Genomic DNA, 7,704 nt, shown 5'->3' with positions numbered 1-7,704 from the left:
TTGCCCCATCATGTCTGGAATTCCATGCAACATTTTGTTAAAAGTTTTTTCCCTAGAATTCCTTGCTTCTGTTGACACGGTATCTGGAGAAGAGGGTGACTGAAATATGACAGACCCGTCAAATTATCATTTTAAACTGTTGTGGAATTATCTGTGGTTATTTTAAAGGACCTGTGTTAAAACAAAAGACAAAATTGAATGAATCCAGGATATTTTTTCCCTTTTCTATGGGGTTACATAGGGCAAAACCAATAGTATTTCTCAAAACTTGATTGTAAAAGCAGATGAATCTCGGTGGTGCTCTCAAGGGGGCAAAGGGACGAGGTAAGGCAATTCTAGATTATAAAGCCAAAAGGGACCATTGTGACCATTTACTCTGATCTCCTGCATAACACAGCCCTAGGGCTTCCCTGAATAATTCCTGTTGGAATGAGAGCAGACTCTTTTGAGAAACATCAGTCTTGATTTAAAATTGCCAGTGATGGGAAGTCCACCACAACCCTGGTTGTACCAATGGGTAATTACCCACACTGTTAAAACTTGCACCTTTTTTCTAGTCTGATTTGTCTAGCTTCATCTTCCAGCCACTGGTTCTTGTTATACTGTTGCGGCTGGATTGTTCCCCTGGGCAGGTACTATCAACTGTGACCAATCAACCCCTTGTAAGCTAAATAGATGGAGCTCCTTGGGTCTCCCGCTCCGAAGGCATGTTTTCCAGTCCCCTTAATCGCTCTCCTTGCTCTTCTCTTAACTCTCCCCCTCTCTCACTGATTTTAATCTGTAAGATGTTCAGAATTACAAATTCTTCAGATCATAACTAAGACATGCAGATCTGTAGCCTGCAGGCTTTTGAGAAAGGTCATTGTAAATCCTTCTATGTACCCGTGGGCCATATAACCAAAAGAGCCAGCCTGATTCCAGCAGCTCCTATTGTGGTGCTTACAACCCAGATTTTTCTAAAGGGCTCCACACCCAAAATGCTGAACTCTTGAATACTCTGTCTATTTATTATGGTGCCTTAAGGGAGGGAGAAGAGCTCTTGAAAATCAGGTCCCGACTGTGGGTACTGAGCTTATTGGGTCTGGTCTAGGTGCCAAATCCCTACTCACTATGAACTGCATGAAGTCCTTTGACTTGCAATGGAACACCTTGCATGAAGAGAAGTGACAAGGATTTGGCTCTAGATATACATGTATGACTTATTGTCAATGTGTTGAGCGGCAGCACATATATACGATGTGGGGGAGGTTATTTAAGGCAATGACTGTTAAGCTTCTTGTAAACTTCACTGCTTCCCTTCTCACATTTTATACTGCACTAACACAACTTGTGAGTCCCGAAAAGCTTGAAGCTTTTACATTTTTTTTCATAGCGCTTGCTGCCTTACTTGAATGGGAGTCTGCTTGGATTGTTTGTGGTCAGAAAATAAGGTGGATAGCTGACCTATGGCCTCTTGATTTATTACCGGAGAGCACATGAGAAATGGAGGAAAGGTTTTATTACAGTGAACAGGAGTAACAAGCAATATTTTATGGCAGGATAACAGGGATACCACCTGTGCATCAGAATGCATCCTGACAAGTTCTCTGAGTTGTCTGAATCGCTGTGAACATAGTGTGCTGAAATTTACAACACCAAAAAATGTAAAATAGCTTTTATTTCAGAAATCCATCTTTCTAGCCCTATTGACGGATCTCTTCCTGGGCTGCTGCTGAACGTTCTTATGGCTTTTGGCTTCCAGTCCTTTCTTGGAGCCATAACAATTGAACAGCTACTGTGAGTGAGTGAGCACTGGACTGTCTAGGCTGCTGGGCAGTATGCCCACTGGCCAGCACCATACTCAAAAGTGGGTGATGCTGACCAGGATGGGGACAGGCTTTCAGTGCGGCTGGGCTGCTTCATGTCTGGGCTTATAGGGTGCAACAATATGAGATTCAAGCTGTCCTGCCTTGGTGGCTGGGAATGGATGCCTTTCCAATGGTGGTGAATCTTACCCTGAGCACAGAGGAACCTCTACCTTTGCAATTTGATCTTCCTTGCACCAACAAATGGACACTAAGCCCAGTATCTTTAAAGCAATTTTAAAGCAATTCCTCATTTTGCTGTCTGTGCATCTACTGTATTGAAAATAAGGCACCAGGGCAGCACAGAAATATCTCAAGATATAGAGGTTTCCACTATAGAGGTTATGCCACTGCGATACCATGGCACCTGAAGTCCAAAAGTGAGGTCCTTCAATAGTGCCCACATAACTTTTTCTTAATGAAAAATAGTTCTAAACCGAATAGCACACTAGTCACTTATCACCACATATTCCAAGAGTAATATTAAATGCCCGTCAACTCAAATGTTCATTTAATATAGTAACTGTACATGCAAACTGGCCCTAGTTGAGTTGTGTGTTCCCCCCCTCCCACCATCCCCCACTTTTAGAATCAACCAGGTGTTTGAATGCATCAATTTCATGGCTGGATGAGAAAACAATCCAATCTAGCTCTTGAGCCAACTTTACTAGAGGCCTGATTGTGCTTTCAGGCCTTCATTGCAGATCTCCATACTGTCGCAGTCCTGCATTTGAGGGGCTGATGGCAGTCTCCTTCACAATACAATATCGATGCACCAACTGTTCTGCCATCCGCCAAAAAGTGAGGCTTTCCATATGCCTTCCCCCCTTAGGTCTGGATTCCCAGACTTGGCCAAAACAAGAATAATTTAGCATGATACACAAGGTCTCTGTGTTCTGTCATTTGAAACAGGTGCATCAAGAGCTAATTTACAGAGATTAATTAACACCAAACACTTAATTGGAATAAACAGTGCCCCGTGCCTCCTCAAATGTGTAACCAGTTGGGACTTTTACATCCCAGCAGAGAAAAATACTGCTGTTTAATTTATTCCTAACCACATACTAAAGGTTGCTAAGTGTCTTAGGCTGGGGTTTTCAAAGGAGCCCAAGTGAATGAGGCACATAACTATCACCTGAATAGGATTTGGGTAACTAAATCCCATAGGCACATTGAAAGAAATAAAATAAAAAGCTTCAGCAGCCCAAGTCTGGGATTTTCAAATGGCTCTAGGAGGTTATATAACAGCTGGAAATACTCACTGCAATGTCTGATTTTGCTGTTTTGGGTATGTATTCAGGAACATCTTAAAGAGGCAAGCACAAGAGAAAAAGGAACTGAGGTAAACATTCAAAATCAAGTCTTAGTCCTGTATGAGGGAGCAGGTCTAGTAACAAGGCTAAGATGTGAGTTGAAAGACCTAACAGGGCAACAATATGCTCTGTCCGAAAGTCTCTCTCCTCTGTAAATAGAGAGAAAGAACTGGTATCCCAGGATCAAGATCTAATATAAGACTCTTGCTATCATATTCTGTTTTCCCCCTTTATCCTTGGTGTTGAGGGATTCTATGTCACAGATTATTTTAAATTCTGCACACACAACTCAGATTGCCACTCTATGACTCTTAAACAATGGAAAAATATTTAAGGCCTGATTATGCTCTTTCCCTGCAGTGTAAATAAGGAGTAAGGCCCCATTCCAGAGTCTTTTGTCTGACTTCCATGGGGTTAGCCATGTGAGCAAGGGGAAGGCTCTGGCCATGCTATGCTCAGCCATTTTTGCACGGTTTTTTGAGTTCCAACCTGAAAGGCAAAGTTGAAGTACAGCAAAACAGCTGGAAGAACCAGTGACTCATGAGGGGATTGTAGCACTCTGCTAATTGCCAAATACAAGCTCACAGATGGCTTAGAGTGAGAGTGTATTCAATCTGCTAATCAAAGAAATATGCAAGAGAGGAACGAGCTACAGATCTGATTTTACAAATGCCCATTACAGTTTAGGTTATTTGTGGTAGAAGCAAAATGGAATGTTTGGAAACAGTTGGAGAAACTTAGCTGGCAAAAAGACTGAGAACCAAATCCTCAGCTGTAGTCAAAGGCCCGATTGAAATCAAGATGTATAATGTCTGCTGCTTCCCTCCATTCCACTAGGCCAGTAACCTGTCAAAGAAGGAAATTAGGTTGGTTTGGTATGATTTGTTTTTGATTAAACCCACGATGATGATTACATATCACCCTGTTATCCTTTAGGTCAGGGATCGGCAACCTTTGGCATGCAGTCTGTCAGGGAAAGCCGCTGGCGGGCCAGGACGGTTTGTTTACCTGCCACGTCCACAGGTTCGGCCGATCGCAGCTCCCACTAGCCGTGGTTCACCACTCCAGGCCAATGGGGGCTGCGGGAAGCGGCAGCCAGCCCAGCCCATAACCAACGATCCTATAAATATCTAACTGCTCTAGTCCTATGCTGTCTGTAAATGCATGTCCAATTTAATGTACATTTTAAAACCACCATGGAAGCTAGAAGTAATGTTATAATTTTATAATATTAAACCCAGGAGCCTTTTTGGCTTGAGCTGGTTTTGGTGAGCACTTTTTTTTACAACTGCTTATCTGGACTAATCATAAAGGGTATTTTCCATTGTCTTTGTATTAATCATTCCCAGCATGCTGCATGGAAAGCAGGAGGGAATGCCAGAAGCAAACATAAGGTTTTGATAAGTTTAGGGTATACTTAAGTATCTTCCTCCTCCTTCTACTGAAATATTGGACAAAAAGAGGTAAAGAATGTTTAAAAATAAAACATATTAAGAAAGGAAAACGATACATTGCACTAAAAACTAGGGCATCCAGCGGCTATGTAAAGAGTACATGTACCTTTTGTTAAGTCATGGAGGGGAACATTCTGCCTGCCCTAACATCCTAGGGTCCCAGCTCCCTTCCACCCTGTTAGTTTCTCTCCTGTTTGTGTAGCAGATGGATGCTGGAAAAAGTCCAAGCCACCTCTGATTTTTTGCACACTTCATATTGACATATCTTAACCACAGAGCAATCCTTTCCCGTAGAGCAATCCTATGGTGGATGAATCCCAGTTATCCTAAGGTCTGTGGGATACCTGGAACTTTTGGGAAACTGGGGGAGTCAGGCCAGCAGGGTCCCCTGACCACAGATGTCAAAGCCTGCTGGCAGCGTCTCAGATGATAGAGTTGTCTGGCTTCCTCAGCAGAATTCCAGGGAAAGAACTAGACCTGAGATCCAGCACTGAAGCTGACACCCTTCTGAATCATGCCAAGTCAGCTATGCCAGTAATCAAAGCTTCACACATGTGAAATCACCTTATAATGAAAATCAGCTCATGTCCCTAACTGTACTAGGGGCATGGCCCTGTTTTGGATAAGAGTTTCCTTTATGGTCAGTGAAGTTAGGCTAATTGAGATTGCCCTGTACCAACTTAATTAACCATACAACTAGCGAATTTTGCCTCTCCTTTTGATTCACTTCTCCATCCTCTCTCTCCTTCCCCTGGCTTTCTCTTTAGATGATCTTGCTTAACTTGTTAATTCTATAGTAACTATTATTAATGCCTTGATTTGTAGTCCTTCACTTGGCTATGCCTTTCCCTTTCAGCACCTCTTCCTACTGCTTCATTGCCTCCCTTTTTTCTTTCTTTTCCATTGGACACCATTAGGTTTCCTACTTCTTCAATCCTTCTCAAGTGTCCTCTTACTTGTTTCTTGCTCAGATCCAGGGTTTCAAATGTGATCTCCATATGCACAACTTCTGCATGTGAAACATCTGAGTGTGCTGTTTTGGGGGACTGTCACACTCGTGCACAAGATACAGAATTCACACGTCTGTTTGAGCAAGTAGGTTTCACATATGGAGGCTGAGATTTTCAGAGGGGAATGTGCTCCCAATATCTGTTAAAATGAATGGGAATTGGGAAGCCAAATCACCTATGTCATTTTGAAAAGCTCAGCCATAAATGCTGTTTTCACTGGAGGTGCAGGCGATAGCATTTAAGATTTGCAGAAACAAAGCTGTCCATTTACAGAGGCTAAGGTTAGCCTTTTTTAAAAAATGTTGCTTCCATATGTCAAGTTTCAAGTAGCAATCTGGGGTTACAGCCTTCTGTAGACAGTCTAAGATGGCATTTACTCTGGGTGACCTTTGGCTATTAGCAAAACCACATTCCTTTCCAAATGCCAGTTTCCGCTAGCAAATGTTCTTTCCTGACCCTAGATATTCATAGAAAATATGTCTTTTTTAAGATTTAAGTGGCTTCCCCCCCCCTTACTAATGTCCTTGAAAATCATCTTTATAATGGGTCTTCGACATGTTAATGGTTCCTTCCAGATAAATGTCTCCTGCTAATAGCAAGAAATTATTTGGACAAAGTATATCCAGTCAAAATTCTTTGAGAAGAGATTGGGTATATTTTGGAATCGGACAGGCTCATAGATTTAACACACCAGTATAAATCAGACATCCAGATACACAAGGTAAAATTAATATTGAACAGGATGGATGCTTTCCATGATACAGGCGTGTCATGCTTCTGGACAACATGGGCAACTCGTATCTAGCTTTGACTGTAGTTTTCACCTTTGATATTGAAACTCAGACTTTTCTTTATCTTCTAGCCCATATTGCTTCCATAATCTCTCTGTCTGCTATTTCACTAGGGGGCCAAACGCTTTCTTAAAATTAACCTAGAAAAAACCAGACTTTCTTTATATTTTTCTCCTCCTCCTCTCTCTCCCCCCATCTTTCTCTGGCTTCTGCCTGTCAATATCAAAGTAAAAAGAAAAGGAGTACTTGTGGCACCTTAGAGACTAACAAATTTATTAGAGCATAAGCTTTCGTGAGCTACAGCTCACTTCATCGGATGCATTTGAAAATGCATCCGATGAAGTGAGCTGTAGCTCACGAAAGCTTATGCTCTAATAAATTTGTTAGTCGCTAAGGTGCCACAAGTACTCCTTTTCTTTTTGCAAATACAGACTAACACGGCTGCTACTCTGAAAAATATCAAAGTAGATGCCTTTAAACTGATTCCTGTAACTTCTGCCTGCAATCTTTGGCCTCTCACTATATTTACTACCAGTGCATCTCATCTTGTCAGTTTCAACTTCTTCTTTTTCTCCAGTAAGGTACTTGTCATCTCCCATCTCTGACTGTCTCCTGTCTGGACTTCATTCAGAATAGCAGCCGTGTTAGTCTGTATTCGCAGAAAGAAAAGGAGGACTTGTGGCACCTTAGAGACTAACAAATTTATTTGAGCATAACCTTTTGTGAAGCCGGTGAAGTGAGCTGTAGCTCATGAAAGCTTATGCTCAAATAAATTTGTTAGTCTCTAAGGTGCCAAAAGTACTCCTTTTCTTTTTGACTGGACTTCTATAATTCTCCTGGTTGTTTGTTGCTTCTTCTCTTAAATTATCCCAGCATGTTCACAATAAGGATGGAGTACTTATTTATCAAACTGCTTGTCTCTGCAACACGTTCCCTCCAACTTCACCCCACACACACTCCTTTGTCAGCCCCATTGACTCCCAGGTGATCTTTGAATTGTTTAAGATCCTACTTCTGTCCTCCACATCACTGGTCTGATATGGTTTCCTATCACAAATGTATTTATCTGTTTTCCTCTCATGCTCTCCATTCTTAAACTAGTGTCACCTTTGGTATATTCCTATTCCCTTTATGCTCTTTGCGCCTTTTGTACTCTTTTGCTCATCAGTGGACCTGGGGCTTCTAAGCTACCTTCATGCAACTATCTTCCTTCAAATCTCTCCTAAAACTCTTTAACAAACATTTTCTATCCATTCCTTATTTCTCATGCTTCTCTCCCCTGTGCAAATCCA

The 7,704-nt window shown here is 41.8% G+C and overlaps 1 long non-coding RNA gene across 1 annotated transcript; it reads left to right on the top strand.

Annotated features, from left to right (window-relative positions):
• The first annotated feature begins 234 nt into the window (after positions 1 to 234).
• Positions 235 to 6,983, top strand: LOC122455552. The gene is made up of 4 exons (XR_006273804.1): positions 235 to 324; positions 1,373 to 1,643; positions 4,888 to 6,639; positions 6,878 to 6,983. It is a non-coding gene; the product is annotated as an uncharacterized LOC122455552 (long non-coding RNA).
• Positions 6,984 to 7,704: the final 721 nt, after the last annotated feature.

Source organism: Dermochelys coriacea, chromosome 8, assembly GCF_009764565.3.
Source record: "Dermochelys coriacea isolate rDerCor1 chromosome 8, rDerCor1.pri.v4, whole genome shotgun sequence".
Lineage (NCBI taxonomy): Eukaryota > Metazoa > Chordata > Testudines > Dermochelyidae > Dermochelys > Dermochelys coriacea.
The sequence above is the reverse complement of the archived record's forward strand: the minus strand, read 5'-3'. Positions and strand labels throughout refer to the sequence as shown.